Raw genomic sequence first — 17,645 nt, 5'->3', positions numbered from 1 at the left:
TTTTTCCCATGTACTTAGGATAAAAATGTGGAGTCCTTACCAGGCTTATAGTGGATACTGTATTAATCAGCTTTTTGTTGTGATAATGAAATACCTGAGGCTGGCTACATTATAAAGGAAGAAGGTTTATTTTGGCTCACGGTTCTGCATGTGCAAGGGGCCACATCTGATGATGCCTTCTTGCTGGCAGACTCCCAGAATGTCACATGGCAGGAGGCAAGGAGTGCATATGTGTATGTATCTCTCCCCCTCTTCTTATACAGCCACCAGAATTCACTCATGGGGTTCTACCCTAATGACCTCATCCCATCCTACCCACTCCCCCTCAGTATCCATAGTTGAATTAAGTGTCCACTCTCTTAATACCTCACAATGGGAATTAAGTTTCAGTACATGAAGCCTGCGGAGACACTCAAATCATATCCAAACCATGACAACTGCCTCTCCAATCTCTTTTCCTACTACTTTCCTCTGTCTTACTCTATCAGTGTGGTTCCTGGTACCTGCAATGTGTTAAACATGCACCAGTCTTAGAGATTTTTTTAATGCCCTTCCCATTTCATTTCTTCATCTCATTTAGGCTTTTGATCAAATATCTTCTCTTTAAACAGGCCACTACATTCAGTTGAACCCTACAGAGAGCTACAATTGAATGATAAAAGGCTGAAATCCAGCCTCTACTTTGCTCACTAGGTCAGATTAATTAAAATGAATCTCATAGCAGAGGGCAGGGGAGATTATGAGAGGAGGAGACTAAAGGTAGAGAGACAAATCAGAAAACTCTTGTGGTAAGCCATATGTGAGTAAATGAGAACCCAGACTGGAGTGGTTGCCACATAAACAGAGAGCCGCACTGACAGCCAGGGCAGGGATATGAGTACCTGCAGGAAGGTGCACCGTTCTCTGATGTGTCCAGTGATGTAAAATGACCTATCAGCTGTCCAGCTCTGAGTGGTCTTCCCTGACCACCACATTTAGAATTGCAATCCCATCATTCTTCCTTTCCCCTTACTCTGTCTTAATTATCTTAAAAATGACTCAGATATTTTATTATATATCTTATTGATTTGTTTTGTTGTTCATCTTTATAACTTTGAATGTCAACTGAATGAAAGAAAAGACTTTTCTTCCTTTGTTCACTGCAATATGCTAAGTTCCTAGAATAGGAACTATGTATGTTGTCTTCAAAGAGCACTCACATAAATATTAGTTCAATTAATTAGTACTCAGCTTCCATGAAACATAGACTGTAAGGTGTATGATAAATATGGACTCAAATCATAACTTTATCACATGTAATTAAGCTAACTTAATTACATGAATTGCTTACTAACTCTAAAATTATTTCCTCATCTGTAAATGGTAATAGCAAACTACATGATTCATTGGGTGGGGAGGACAATGATGTGGGGTTATGGCACAGAAATCTTATTTTTTTTACCAAAAACATATAATTGATCAAATCATTTTGCAATTATATACCTTTATTGATTTTCCTCTTGACTATGAAATCCACAAGAGCTTTACTTAGAGTGCTTAGTGCACAATGGGTTCTTAAGAAAACACACTTTATTCACAGCTGTTGTTTAAGTGACTGCTCTATGCTGGGGGCTCTACTTGGGCATTGGGAATACACAATCAAGAATACAAACATTGGGGGCCAGGCTTGTGGTATAGCAGATTAAATCACTGAATGCTGGCAGTCCCAATCAGAGTGCTGGTTTGAATCTCCACTTCTCTGCTTCCCATACAACTCTCTGACAATGCTCCTAGGAAAGCATTAGAGGATTGCCTAAGTGCTTGGGCCCCAACCACTCATGTGGGAGACTAGGATGGGGTTCCTGGCTACTGGCTTTGGCCTAGTTCAGATCTAGCTGTTTTCACTGGAGAGAGAACCAGTGGCTGGAAGGCCTCTCTCTTTCTCTCCCTCTCTCCCTTTCTGATGCTCTTTCAAATAAATAAATCTTTTTTTTAAACAAACAAAATGCACACACAGCTTCTGCCTGATGAGAGAGAGAGATATAATCAAGGAAGCAGAAATGAACAAAAAAAATCTAGAGTCATAATAGCTTTAATATTTCAAAAAAAGATATAAGTATATTAGATCATAATTGAAATATTGCCATGTTTTGGGTAATATTTGTATTTGTTTAAAATATCTATCACTATTACTTTGGATTTTATTAGTGGGATCCTTTTCTTTGTGACATATAGACTATGTGGTGGGGGTATTTTCAGTTATTTATGACAAATTTCTGGGGTAGATGGATCGTGGTCAGTGAAAGAAGGTGGGATGCTGCTTACTTATTGATCACTTGCAGTTCTGCCCTTACAGACGGACTGGTTCTTCTTGCCATTCTGTACTCTTGCTGCCCTAGAGCTAATGTGGATAGGTCTGTGTTGTGGGTTGCTGGATTCTCTCTAGGCTATATTAGCTGAACAGTAAAGAGATGGCACACTTGAAGGATTTACCTGAGGAGAATTTCATGAGAGGACAATTACTATGGTATGGTCAGAGTAGACAAATTGTCCAAGACAATTGAAGTATCAGGCACTAGCTACAGGGGAAGCCATTACTGCCCATAGGCTTGAAGGGGCAAGAGGAGAGAATGTTTTATAGGAGCTGGGAGACAGCTTGCAGCCATGGTGGTGTTCTTCTATGATAGTGACTATGATCATTGGATAAGCAGTAGGGTGATAAAGTAGGTGGGGAGGCAGCAATACTTCCAGTTTTCCTCCAGGCCACTCTCATTAGTCAAGGCAAAATGAAAGAGAACTGCCTGAGTGATGTGGTCTGTAAAAGTCAACATTCTATGGCAAAAAGCACAGTAGAGGACAGGTCATGTATCTAGTAGTTGAAATGTAGTGCAACAAAAACCAACTATCCTACAGATTTTCTTCCCCTAAGTTGCGCATGCTTCCCCATGATGTCTACTTGATCTGGTCTGAGTCATTTCTGCTGACCGTCACTCAATGGAAATGGAAGGTGCAAGGATGAATCCATAGCTGTCATTATGATGACCCAAGTGTTCTGAGAACCTTTTTTTTATTGGCATATTTTTTGTAGGCATGAGAAATACATTATGGACCCACTGGCAGGGAAATAATCTAATGGATATTAATGAAAAATGGGAAGAGCAAAGTATATAGGGTGGAGAGAGCTGTAAAATCTTTGGATATTTTAGCTGGCATAATAATGTCATATATAAAATGCAGGAGTTTCCAGGAGGTAAAGGGGGAACATCCTGATTGCTCTGGTGTGGTATTTCTCCTTTTGTGATTAATATTTACTTACAGAGTTATCTTTTTCTTTGTTGATTCTCACTTCCTATCTTACCACTCTCTTCCGTTGTCTACACTTTCCTTTCCCATTCCTTCCCTAGGTTTTTTCAGAGGTCACTATGTTCTCCATTTCTTTCTATTGACTATGAAAAAAGTAGGTTATTTTTAAAAGCCCATGCCATAAACTAACTCTGTCATTGAGTCACGATTTGGCAACTCTTTATATATGAGCTAAGTAATTTTTACTCTTGTTTTTCATACCAATTGGGTTAAATTATTGAAATGACCTAAAAAAGATTTTGGTTAAATCTTCCAAATGGAAAACTTATTAAAATGATATTCCTTGAAATATGTTGGATAACTTCCACCAATAAACACATAATTTAAGAATCAGATTTGACAGTATTTTTATTAAACATGATACCACTTGAATAAAACAAAAATCGATTTGGATTACTTAATCTTTGGGAGCAATACAGAGATTAGAAAGTCTTATGGAATTCATTAGTTCTGTTATTAGCAATGTGAGTTCTCTTTTTATTTGTATACAAATTCTAGAATATGTATTCTCTATATATTTATTTATGCATTTACTGGTAATCTTTCTTCATTGACTTATGTTATTATTTTCTTTCTTTTTTTAACTTTTATTTAGTATATATAAAGTTCCAAAGTACAGTTTATGGATTACAATGGCTTCCCCGCCCCAATAACTTCCCTCCCACCTGCACCCCTCCCATCTTCCGCTCCCTCTCCCATTCCATTCACATCAAGATTCATTTTCAATTATCTTTATATACAGAAGATCGATTTAGTATATGTTAAGTAAAGATTTCATCAGTTTGCACCCACACAGAAACACAAAGTGTAAAATACTGTTTCAGTACTAGTTATAGCATTACTTCACATTGGACAACACATTAAGGACAGATCCCACGTGAGGAGTAAGTACACAGTGACTCCTGTTGTTGACTTAAGAATTTGACACTCCTGTTTAAGGCGTCAGTAATCTCCTTAGGCTCTAGTCATGAGTTGCCAAGGCTATGGAAGCCCTTTGAGTTTGCCGACTTCGATCTTATTCTGACAGGGTCATAGTCAAAGTGGAAGTTCTCTCCTCCCTTCAGAGAAAGGTACCTCCTTCTTTGATGGCCCCATTCTTTCCACTGTGATCTCATTCACAGAGATCTTTCATTTAGGTCTTCTTCTTCTTCTTTTTTTTTTTTTTTTCAGAGTGTCTTGGCTTTCCATACCTAAAATACTCTCATGGGCTCTTCAACCAGATCCGCATGCCTTAAGGGCTGATTCTGAGGCCAGAGTGCTGTTTAGGACATCTGCCATTCTATGAGTCTGCTGTGTATGCCGCTTCCCATGTTGGATCATTCTATCAGTTAGTATTAGCAGACACTAGTCTTGTTTGTGTGATCCCTTTGAGTCTTAGACCTATCAGTGTGATTAATTGTGAACTGAAATTGATCACTTGGACTAGTGAGATGGCATTGATACATGCCACCTTGATGGGATTGTATTTGGATCCCCTGGCACGTTTCTAACTCCACCATTTGTTATGATTGAGTTATCCCGTTGATTATTACCTTAATTTATTTATAAAAATGAAATGTTTAAGACAATCTCCTACACTGTATAACCCTTGAAAGAGTTGCTCATTTGGAGTGGCATATCAGTTCTGTTTTCCTCTGAACATTTAATGAGAGGCAATCATTGAAGTAGCTTCCATCAGCCTGGAGCCTGACTTTCGAAATGTTGCATATAAGTGTTCATTGGATTTGTGTTTCATTCTGGTAGAGATATTCTGCTAATGGAGTTTGCCTGCAGCTGATGGTATTCATTGAGCAATTGAACAAATCAGTTAAATGACCCTTTTTTTACCCTATAAAACTGGACGATTTCATAAATGTATACATTTTAAAGAAAATATATTTTAACATTAATGTTTAATTTAACTTAAATCCACATTCAATCTGTTGTTAATAACTGACTCATTCTTCAGGAAGGGAGCTGCCATGATTTTACCAGGTATGATAGATACAGTTTCATTCAGGACAATTTATTAGGTGCCATGAAGAATCTTAATTGTTTGGCACATTTAAAATTTTCCGTTTCCTGAGGACAGTTAAGAATAATTCCAATGTAATTATTTTCCTTTTTTTTTTCAGCCAAAGAATACTATATGTCATGGCACATTAGCAGATAAGCAAGACAGAAAAAAATTGGATTTGGGAACCTATGATCTTACCATGGTAGGATAGTTTTATTTGTTTCTTTCAAATATAATGGATTTTTCCATGGTAAATTCTAATTATTTATCTAAACTATGTCTACCAAGAAACTATCCAAAATATTTGAGCAGTTCTAACATTATTTGAGTTCTCCTATTGACTCATATGTGCGTAAGCCTCATTACAAAAGCTATGCTGAAGAATTTTTGCTTCATAATGTTTGATTCAGATTAAATCATATTTGCCTGATTTGACAAAGCTATTCAAACTGAAGTAATGTTTTCACATCATTGATTTTTGGTTGGATAATACTAGAGAATCAGGGTCACAGGATTAAGCATTTCTTGTATGAATACAATGATTCATTCAGCCTCAGCATAGAAGAGGCTACTTCTAATATATTGTCTGACTCAAACTGCTAACTCATCCTATGAGATAAACAATTTGACTGCCTCTAAGAGTCTCCTACTCCAGTTTAGTCTTTGTATTTTTATCAGACACTCATTTTATTGTCATTTCTCTCTTTAGAACCATTCATTTATTCATTCAAGCAGCAAGCATCCATTAAGTGCCTGCTGTGTGTTAGACACCAAGATGAATGCTAGGGATCCAAAAACACATATAACACATTTCCTGTCTTCCAGTGTTTTCACAAATCAGTACAAATAGGTAATAAATCATTAGATTATTTGAAGAAGTACTGCACTGTCCCAGTTAAGTACTATGGAGCAAACTTCCTGGAGACACTGGAAAAGACCTCATACAGGAGAAAGCATTTCAAATTAAATTTGAGGGATACATGAGAATTGCCATGATGCCAAGGGGAATAAACACAACAGTAGAAGAAAGATAATGTTAAGGAACCACTAAAAAAGAAAAAGTTGTTTTTTGCTCATTACAAGATATCTCATTTAGTTTTTATAGTTTTCCACAAAGTGGCCCATTTGTAGTCTAACTGTATCTCCTATTGCTTTACAACAATCCACCATTGCTTACATAAGTACTCCCTATTTTGTAGTAAATATTTGCTGCTACTTTTTATTTTCAAACTACATGTACTTAGGCAAAGCTATCATTAATCTGTCACTTGACCAAACCTCTCTCCTTTCCTGCTGTCCCTTTAAAGTCATCCTTACAACTTTGCCCCCTCACTGAGCCTCTCTCTCTTTGACATCATGTTTGTGTTCCAGGTAAGCACCTTGTAATTAGTAACTTTGGAAGTAGCACAGTTTTGGCCTGAGTCTTGATGATGGAAATGGACATATATTTTCCTTCCTCACAAAATGAGGATAATTACACATTCCTTGTACAGTGTTTGTGAAGATAAAATGAAAAAAGTAAGTGCTGAAAATTTTTTGACCATGAGCGTGGGAATCACCTATAAAGCATCGGAAATATAGGTGAATAATCTTTACATATGTAAAAAAGAACAAAGGTAGAGAAATGAGAAATGCAAATAATTCATATGTAATACAATGAAACAGAGGTAGTCTTTTGTAGAATATATTGACTATTTCAGCAACATAGGGACCAATGAGTTGATGCAGGTAGGGAATTAATTAGAACTTCTAGCAAATTAGCTATTACAGGTGAAAGTTTTGTGCAGTGTGATGGGCAAATACTCTTGTACCTCAAGTGTTAAATGTATGTCAGGCACTAGTATAAGCATTTCAGTGTTAAGCCTTCCAGTCCCTATTATGTATGACTTCCAGTCCCTACCATGACCCCATTTTGTGATCACTACCATTTTATGCATTTGATCATTGTGGCATAGAAAAATTGAGTGCCTTGCTCAAGGTTATATACTCAGAACATTGTTATATCAGGATTTAAAACAGGTGATATTCTCTTAACTCTAGACTACACCTACAATCACTTGAGTACACATAAGTAGTCAGCAAAGAGAGGTTAAGTTTTGGGTATATATAACAGTCTTCTGGGGGTCAGCACTGTGGCTCAGTGGGTTATAGCTATGGCCTGTAGTAGCGGCATCCCATATGGGTGCTGATTTGGGTACAGGCTGCTACACTTCTGATCCAACTCCCTGCTAATGTGCCCTGGAAAGCAGTGGAGGATAGCCCAAGGGTTTGGACCCAAAAACCCATGCAGGAGACTGAGAAGAAAGTCCTGGATCCTAGCTTCAGCCTGGAAGATCTCTCCCCTATTCCCTCTTTCTCTGTCTCTGTATGTAATTTTGCCTTTCAAATAAATGAATGAATCTTTAAAAATTGTATTAATGCTACTAGACTGTGGCCCAAGGGATTCCTGAATGCAGCTATTTCTTCCATTAAAATCCCTGAGGAAGATACAAGAAAAAGGAAGTGAGATCAGGCAAAATAACACATATTAACTAGGACTTAACCCTAAATTCCATTGAAGACTTCTACTGAGTTAGGCTTGGGCACACAGAGAGCTCTATATCCTTAAGTTTCATGGGCATTGATTCCTTATTTCCTAACCAATCTAGAACAACTGCTTTCATCATGGCCTATTCCTGAATTGGAAACCAACCACTTTTTTGGAGTCCCAGCATCACCTGTACAAAATCTGGTCTTCATAGTACCCTATAGTACCCTAGATGCTACCCATGACAGCTCCACATTAATATTCTTCAATGTGCAGCAAGGAAGCAAAGGTGGGTGGTTTACACAGAAGAAAGGCTTTTGGTTTAGATATGGCAAAGGGCAATGGCAGGTGCCTAACACATCTTTGTTTTGTTTTGTTTTCAAAGATGTATTTATTTTATTGAAAGTCAGAATGAGAGAGAGAGAGAGGGAGGGAGAGAGAGAGAGAATCTTCCATCCACTGGTTCACTCCCTAAATGGCTTCAATGGTCAGTTCTGGGCCAGGCTGAAATAAGGAGCCAGGAGACTCATCCGGGTCTCCCACATTGGTGGCAGGGCCTAAACATGTAGGTCATCTTCTGCTGCTTTCTAAGGCCATTAGGGAGCTGGATCAGAAGTGAAGCCACTGGACTAGAACCCATGCCCAGCTGGGATACTGCTGTTGCAGGCAGTGGCTTTACCCGCTATGCCACAACATCAGCCTCTCAACAAATCTTCACTTGATCTTAGCCAAAAGGCCAAGAAGTGATTGCCTCAACAAATCTTAATCCCTTTCCTATTCCCAGTCTTTGGGTGGATTATAAACAGTTTGTTATGTTTATAATTAACAAAGTTTTAAAATTATAAAATATTTTTAAAGCAAAGTTTGAGAAAACTATTTTCAGTAATACTGAGTGCACAAACATTTCTTCTTTTGTTGATTTTTTTTTTCATTTTTTTAGCTCCCACCTATATGGGAAAATATGAGGTATTTCTCTTTCAGTATCCAGCTAATTTCACTTGACCTGATGTCCTCCAGTTTTATTCATTTTGTTGCAAATGGTAGAATTTCTTTCTTTTTTTATAGCTGAATTATGTTGCATTGTATATTTATATCACAGTTTCTCTGTCCATTCATCTGATGATGGACTCCTTGTTTGATTCCATATTTTGCCTATTGTAACAGTGTTATAAACATGGTGGTGCAGGTATCTTTCTGATGCAACCTGTTCTTACCTTTTGGGTATATACCCAGTAGTGGGATTGCTGGATCATATGTCAAATTTTTTTCTAGTTTTTGGAGAAACATCCATACTTATACAATATTTTAAGTGTATTATGTTCTTTCTTATCCTGAATACTTTTTAGGCAGACTAATTTATAGTGAATAGCAGAAAATTTTATTTCCAGCAGGCAGGATTTGTGCCCTCTCTCTTTCATTCCCCAGCTCTGTGCTTTAAGAAAAATTTTTCTAGTTTTCCTAAAACCTCAGTTTTTCACTTGTAAAATGGGATTATAATTGTACTTATCTCTTATATGTTGTATAAGATGTTAACTAAAAGTTACGTAGAAAAGCACTTAACATAGTCTATAACCTAGTATACCCTTAATAAAAAATTAAGTATTTTTATTATATATCAAATTTATGCTCAATAAATGCTTCTTGAGATTACTTACTACTTTATCCGCTGCCATGGAAAACAGTTGTCAGCACAATTTTGCAGTTAATTAGCAGTCAAATGGCAAGATGAGATGTGAGGACTATTGAAAGTATCTCCATACTATCTTCCACAGTAAAAACACCAGTTGGCATGTCTACCAACAGTGATTTAGGGTACCTTTTTCCCCACATCCTCACCAGCATTTGTTGTTTGTTGATTTCTATATGAGGGCCTTTCTAACTGGAGTGAGGTAAAACCTCATTGTGGTTTTGATTTATATTTCCCTGATGGCTAGTGATCCTAAACATTTTTTCAAGTGTCTGTTAGCCATTTGAATTTCTTCTCTTAAAAATGACTGTTAAAACCCTTGGCCCATTTCTTAACTGAATTTTTTATTTTGTTGTTGTTGAATTTCTTGAGCTCTTTATAGATTCTGGATGTTTCATCTGATGATTTCATTTTGTTTGGGTAAATTCCCAGGAGTGGGATGACTGAGTCATATGTACATCTACATATGTAGATGAGGTATCTCCATACTGTCTTCCACAATGGCTGCACCAGTTTACATTCCTATCAACAATGGATTAGGTTACCTTTACCTCCACATACTAGCATTTGTTGTTTGTTGATTTCTGTATGAGGGCCTTTCTAACTGGAGTGAGGTAAATCCTCATTGTGGTTTTGATTTGCATTTCCCTGATGGCTAGTGATCCTGGGCATTTTTTAATGGCTCTAGTGGCCATTTGAATTTCATTTTTTGAAAAATGCCTATTCAAGTCCTTTGCCCCTTTCTTCACTTGACTGACTGTTCTGTTGTTGTTGACTTTCTTGAGCTCTTTATAGATTCTGGATATTTATGCTTTATCAATCCATAGCTTTCAAATATTTTCTCCCATTCTGTTGTTTGCCTCTTCACATTGCTGAGTGCAGAAGCTTCTCAATGTGTTCTTTTCCAGTGCACAAGCTTTTCAACTTGATACAATCCTTTTTGTCAATTTTAGCTTTGATTTGCTTCTGGGGTCTTTTCCAAGAAGTCTTTGCCTATGCCAATGTCTTACAGGGTTTCCCCAATGTTTTTTAATTATTTGATGGTATTAGATTGCAGATGTAGGGCTGGTGCCGTGGCTCACTAGGCTAATCCTCTGCCTTTCGGCGCTGGCACACCGGGTTCTAGTCCCGGTTGGGGCGCCGGATTCTGTCCCGGTTGCCCCTCTTCCAGGCCAGCTCTCTGCTGTGGCCCGGGAGTGCAGTGGAGGATGGCCCAAGTCCTTGGGCCCTGCACCCCATGGGAGACCAGGAGAAGCACCTGGCTCCTGCCATCGAATCAGTGCGGTGCGCCGGCAGCAGCGCGCTGGCCGCGGCGGCCATTGGAGGGTGAACCAATGGCAAAGGAAGACCTTTCTCTCTGTCTCTCTCTCTCTCACTGTCCACTCTGCCTGTCAAAAAAAAAAAAAAAAAAAAAAAGATTAGATTATAGATGTAGGTCTTTGTTCAGTTTTTGAGTAGGTTTTTGTGTAAGGTGTAAGGTAGGGGTCTTGTTACATACTTCTGCATGTGGACATCCAGTTTTCACAGGACTGTTTGTTGAAGAAATTGTCCTTGCTCCAGGGATTGACTTTAGTTCCTTTGTCAAAGATAGGTTGGTTGTAGATATGGATTGATTTCTGTAGTTTTTCTTCTGTTCCATGGTCTATATATCTTTCTTTTTTTTTTCTTTTTTTTTTTTTTTTTTGCCAGTACCAAGCTGTTCTGATTAAAACTGCCCTATAGTATGTCTTAAAATCTGGTATTGTGATACCTCTGGCTTTGTTTTTGTTGTATAAGATTGCTTTAGCTCTTCAGGATCTCTTTTGTTTCCATATGAATTTTAGGATCTATTTTTTTCTGGATCTGAGAATAATGTCAGTATTTTGACAGGGATTGCATTGAGCCTGTAAATTGCTTATGGTATATTATGGACATTTTGATGATATTAGTTTGTCTAATCCACGAACATGGAAAATTTTTCTGTTTTTTTGTCTTCTATTTATTTAATGTTTTTAAATTTTCATTGTAGAGATCTTTGACTTCCTTGGTTAAATATATTCCCAGATATTTTTTAAGCTATTTTGAGTGGGATTGATCTTAGATGTTCTTCCTCAGCCATGTCATTGTCTGTGTATTCAAAGGCTATTGATTTGTATGTGTTAATTTTATATCCTGCCACTTTACCAAACTCTTTTATGAGTTCCAATAGTCTCTTACTGGAGTCTTTTGATTCCCCTACATATATATAGAATCATGTAATCTGCAGATAAGGATAGTTTGACTTCCTTGTTTTCAATGTATATCCCTTTGATTTCTTTTTCTTGCCTAATAACTCTGGCTGAACTTTCCAGGGCTCTAATTTAACCTTTAAAATGTTCCTTCATCTGCTCATGTCTCTACTCATCATTGCTAGCATCTGAGTCCACCCCTTCATATTTAAACAATGAAATATACATCTAATTTCTTTCTTCAATCCTTTCTTCCTTTACCATTTTCTGTATTTTATTTATTTATATTTTTAAATTTTCTTGAGAATAGAAGTAGTGAAGCTTTATTTAAGTAAGAAGAAAGACTCTGTAAAAAGATATGGGCTGGTAGAGAGATCAAGCCACTGAGTTTTCATAGTCTAGTGATATTTGCATGTATTAAGCAAGTTATCTTTAAAAAGCAAATTCAGTGGTTATACATTAACTATTGTAAAGGCCAGGGAATTCTTCATGAAGCCTTTTCTAGCTTGTTTTTATGAAGACCTAGATCTTGTCATGGTTGATAAGTGTTTGTTACCAGGGGCTTCCATCCTGTTTTGTTTGATGTGAAGTACTGGTAAGGAGCTGTGGGATGGAGTTGGTCTGGTATGCTTCTAGTCCCAGGCTCCCTCATCACCCTCTCTGCTTATGGAAATTCTGACTGCTGTGAGGAGTTAGGGTAAAGACTACTCTGGCTTTATCAAGCTGAGTAGTGGCTGGTCTGAATAGGGGGTTAGTATAAAATAGGTGACATTTTAAATGGAAATTTACAGTCTTGCCTATAATGTTATTGAGCTGTTGCCAGCCCCTCAATAGCAATGGTTACTATGAATGCTGGGTGGAGAGAGGGGCTTTTTCAACTTAGAACCAACAGGGTGTGAGGTTCTAATCTGGGAGACCTTCAATCCCAGGGCAGCTCCATTTCCAGTGACCTAGCTCTTGGCTGACAGAGCTTCGGGGCTCTTTGGAAGCCAGCTTCTATCATGACAACTGTTTACCTAAAGCTCTGGATTCGCACATCAAAGACTGGTGCCATTTGGGGGTGGCCTGGCCTTATTGAGTCTCCATGATGACAGATCACTGTGTTATTAAATGGCCCGCCACCCATCTTTACATTGCTCCAGTTGCCTAGCTTGATCCTCTTCTTCTTGGTGTCTGGTAAAGTAGAATACAGAGGCAGCCTTTAGGATAACATCCATGGGGATGCTCAGTCCCATCCCTAATCTTTGGTGACCTGAGCTAGAAATCTATAGTCCCAGGCATGTTCTAATAATGTTTTTTCCCCCTGGATAAGAAAGTACCCATGAGGAAAGCTATGTCCTTCCAAGTAAGATCAAACATGATGACCACCTTACCCAACATATCTAAATTGTAAAGCTGTTAATAGAACTTTTTATCTTTCCCTTAGTTTGGTTTGAAAAGGAGGTTTTGCCTGTTTACTGTGCTCATGGCAAAATAAATCTAACTGTAGAATCATTTTATAATTTTAAGCTGATTTTTTGGCTATTTTATTTGGTCTTCTATATGTGGTGAAGTATTATTATGTAAAACTTTTCGTCATTCCTTTTATAAGGCCTGAGGATTCAAACTGTACATCCTGATGGAGAGAGTCCTTGAGAATAGTCAGTTTTCCATCTAGAAGGCCCCGTTCTCTACACTTTAGACAGAACAATCTCTGAAACAATGTCTAATCACGAAAATTCAGATATTTTTACCATGACTGCCAAGATTCACCCTGGTCTGACATATATCTGTGGCATTTTGGGTCAACTATACTCTTTCTCATGATACTCCTGACATTGTAGGCTTCTTTTCAGTCTCTAAACACCCACATTTCTATCCTGGGTCCTTTGTATTTATTGTTCTCTCTGTTATAGACTATTCTTCGAGCTATCTCATTGGTGAATTATACTCATTCTTTAGCTTCAGCATAAAGTGTTGTTTTCCTGGAGGAGTGGGAAGTGGACATTAAATAACCCTGCACTTACATGATCCCTATATAATAGCATTACTTACTTCTTTCCTAAGACTTCACATTTTGTTTTATACATACACACTTCCTCCACATGGATGTATCTGCACCAGCAATATTATAAGCTCTATAAGTACAGGTACTGCTATATCTCTTTACCAATGTATCCTCAATACTGAACATTGTGCTTGACACATAGTGTAGCTTCCTAAATGCCATTCCAATAAATAAATGAATATATTCATTAGCTATTTGGAATAGTTGTAGGCAGGCTAATGGTAAAAACTATATAATTAGACTCTAGCAGGAAATATTAATTTCTTTTTAAATGGTTTTATTTATAAAGATGAACAAATTTCATGTGTTTCATATATACAGATTTAGAAGCATAATGAAACTTCCCATCCTATTCTCCCTCATGCCTATGCCCCTTCCCTCCCTCATTCTTCCTTGCTAATTCTTTCTTTTAATTTTTACAATTATATAGTTTCAGTTTATTTTATAATTATAAGCTTAACCCTACACTAAATAAAGAATTCAACAAATAGTAAGAAGAAAAGAAAAACACTGTTCCTCAACAGTAGAGACAATGGCTATAAACAATAATCAAATCTTAAATTGTTAATTTCACTCATCTGCATTACAGTTTTTTGTACTCCATTAGTTACCACAGACCAGGAAAAACGTGTGATATTTCTCTTTAAGCAGAGAGTGACAGAAGATAGATAAGAGTGGGGGGGGAGTGAAAGAGAGTGAGTGGGGAGAGAGGGAGGGAGGGAGAGAGAGAGAGAGGAAAGGAGAGAAAGAGAGAAATTCCATGCTCTGATTCACTTCCCAAATGCCTGCAACAGCTGAAGCCACAACTAGGAACTAGGAACTGTACCCAAGTCTCCCAAATGGGAGACTCACTTCTTTTTCTTTTTTCTTTCTTTCTTTTTTTTTTTTTTTTGAAGATTTATTTATTTATTTGAAAGACAGAGTTACAGAGAGAGGTAGGTCCAGAGAGAGAGAGAGAAGTCTTCCATCCGCTGGTTCACTCCCCAAATGACCCCAATGGCCAGAGCTGAGTTGATCTGAAGCCAGGAGCCAGGAGCTTCTTCTTTTGGGTCTCCCACAGGGGCGCAGGGGCCCAAGGACTTGGGCCATCTTCTACTGCTTTCCCAGGCCATAGCAGAGAGCTAGATTGGAAGTGGAGCAGCTGGGACATGAACCAGCAGCCACTTGGGATGCTGGAGCTGCAGGCTGGGGATGTAGCCCGCTGTGCCACTGCACTGGCCCTGAGACTCACTTCTTGAGCCATCACCTGCACTGGTAGCAAACTGGAAAGGGGTCAGAGCTGGGAATTGAAGCCAGGCATTCTGATCTGGGACATGGGTGTTTTAACTGCTAGATTAAACACCCACTTCTAGCAGGACATTTTACATGAAAAATTTAAAAATATTTAGCAGTCACTTCTAAATGTTAAAATGCAAAATCATTTGAGAAAGAAAAGTCAGAGTTTGTATATATAACAATCACAAATAGAGCTTCAAAAGCAATGATATGTGAATTAGAAATACTTGGTAGGACAGTGGGATGATAGATGTGTAAATCTCAAGTTGTTTTCATACTTTCCATCAGCAAAGTAAATGTATGGAGGCTGAACTTTGGCTGAGTTACAAAGACTGACTTTTTGCTGGTATTGAGCAATGAGAGGCAAATGGATAAAACTCTCATAATTCTCTTTTGCCTGCATACCATGCACCAGACACTGTGCTAGGCATAAGATGCACATGAGGAAAACACCCATACTACATTTTACCTCCAAAAGGCCTGGAAGTCTACTGCAGTGCTTTTCCAACTTCAACAGGGAACAGGGTGGTTCCTTGATTTCTAGATAACAGGGTATATACATTACAAATGTTCATAATTAATGCATGATTAAGGAACTAATTATCGCTAAACAGTCATTTTAGCACTTACTATTAGTAATACAAAAATGGGGAGCTGGGGTTCTAGGAAGGAGAAAAATGTGCCTTGCAAAATAGTGTCTTTCTGTAAGTATTTGTCTTTACATTTATCAATGAAATTCAAACATAAAATGATGCTTAACTTTTAAAAATCTAAAGCATTTAAAAATTCCTATGAAGAATATTTTATACCTAATGAGGAAGGTTAAAATTATATGAACTATTTAACTACCTAACTCTATACTTGTCTCATTAAAAGAATCACTTCAATCCTCTCTTTATTTAAAGGGCCAAAAGAGAGAGACTCTTGTAATTGCTACCCAACTACTTTATTATTATTATTATTTTGACAGGCAGAGTGGATAGTGAGAGAGAGAGACAGAGAGAAAGGTCTTCCTTTTGCCATTGGTTCACCCTCCAATGGCCGCCATGGCTGGCGCGCTGCGGCCAGTGCACCGCGCTCATCCGAAGGCAGGAGCCAGGTGCTTCTCCTGGTCTCCCATGGGGGTGCAGGGCCCAAGCACTTGGGCCATCATCCACTGCCTTCCCGGGCCACAGCAGAGAGCTGGCCTGAAAGAGGGGCAACCGGGAAAGAATCCGGTGCCCTGTCCGGGACTAGAACCCAGTGTGCCGGCGCTGCTAGGTGGAGGATTAGACTAGTGAGCCGCGGTGCCGGCCACCCAACTACTTTAATAATGGTAAAGTGGTGAATAAAACAGAAATTTCACCAGCAGAAAGACCCCGGGCGATCTCCATGGTTCCAGATCCCAAGCCATTCAACTAGTTCTGGCCAAGAGGTTGAGAGTACTAGTGCCTCTGTCACTTTTGGTTTACAATGCAGAAAACAGCTGTGCGATCTCTAGATAAGCTCTTCCACTGCAACAGTTAAAATGGTAAAACCACGGGATGGCATATTGGTTTTCTGAGATACCATGTGGAGACCAGACATCCTGGAGAAAGATCATTCTTTCAAGTAGACTTCATGTGAATGAGAAATAAATCTTTGTTTTATTCATCCATTGAGATTTTAGTAGTATTATTTTGTTACTAGATTCCAGCCTATTTTATCCTGATAACATAGCAGGTGTAATACAGGCTCTCAGCTCTAGGAAAATCATGTCCAGATTGAGACAGGCCAGCCAGAGAACTACAGAGCTGCCTGTAGATTCATACCTCTTTATTCTTGTGGCAATGGACAAGCATACACAGGAAGTCCTCATTTTATTCTTGAGGTGGCAGATGAGCACACACAGGTAATCCACCCTTGGCTCTGCCCCCAACATCTTATACGTGTTCATGGACAATAACAGTAGGCAAATAGCATATAGAAGAAATGCATCCACCCCTGGGCTTAGCAGTGTGACAACAGTAAAGAAAATCTGACTGACTTCATTTCTCTGACTCGCCCTTCAGTGTTCCTTGCCTCACCATCTATGTGACAGTCATCTTCTAGGAGGATCCCTGTGTGAGGAGTGTGGAACATTGCAGCCAAATTTCACAACAATATAAGTGACAGCAACATCTATGAGGGCACATGCAATGAAAGGCAATCCAGACAATCCCACATAGACTACCCCAACCATGGCTGGTTTTCATTGTGCTGTTCTAAGACTAGGGTCTTCATGTGGGTCCAGCTGCTGTTCCATAACAAGCCAGAAAAATTCCAGACTTCCAACCAAGTCTATTTTTGTTTGTGGTTGTGGTCATTTTCCAAAGCAGTCCAGTTGCAGAGCCAATTGGTTGGTTACTGTTGCAAAGGTATGAGTCCAGTCCACCAGGGTGTTCACAGCCACCAAGTTAAGGATCATAACACAAAGAATTAAGTGGCACCAACAAGGTTAAGTCATGATAATTGGGTAGGGTACACGCAGGGGATTTATCTTGAGACAACACTACAGCCACTACAGCTGGCAAAAGGGGTCATCTCTGCCACTAATGCTAGACTCC

At 38.6% G+C, this 17,645-nt stretch overlaps 1 long non-coding RNA gene across 1 annotated transcript in view; it reads left to right on the top strand.

Annotated features, from left to right (window-relative positions):
* The window catches only part of LOC127490735 (uncharacterized), a 49,891-nt gene extending 41,684 nt beyond the window's left edge, over nt 1–8,207 (top strand). Inside the window, exons 2-3 of the long non-coding RNA XR_007919112.2 lie at nt 5,457–5,540; nt 6,710–8,207. This is a non-coding gene — a long non-coding RNA (uncharacterized lncRNA). The remainder of the gene's footprint in view (nt 1–5,456; nt 5,541–6,709) is intronic.
* Nucleotides 8,208–17,645: the final 9,438 nt, after the last annotated feature.

The sequence above is a fragment of the Oryctolagus cuniculus genome, chromosome 6 (genome assembly GCF_964237555.1).
Source record: "Oryctolagus cuniculus chromosome 6, mOryCun1.1, whole genome shotgun sequence".
NCBI lineage: Eukaryota > Metazoa > Chordata > Mammalia > Lagomorpha > Leporidae > Oryctolagus > Oryctolagus cuniculus.
This window is presented reverse-complemented; position numbering and strand designations above follow the sequence as displayed.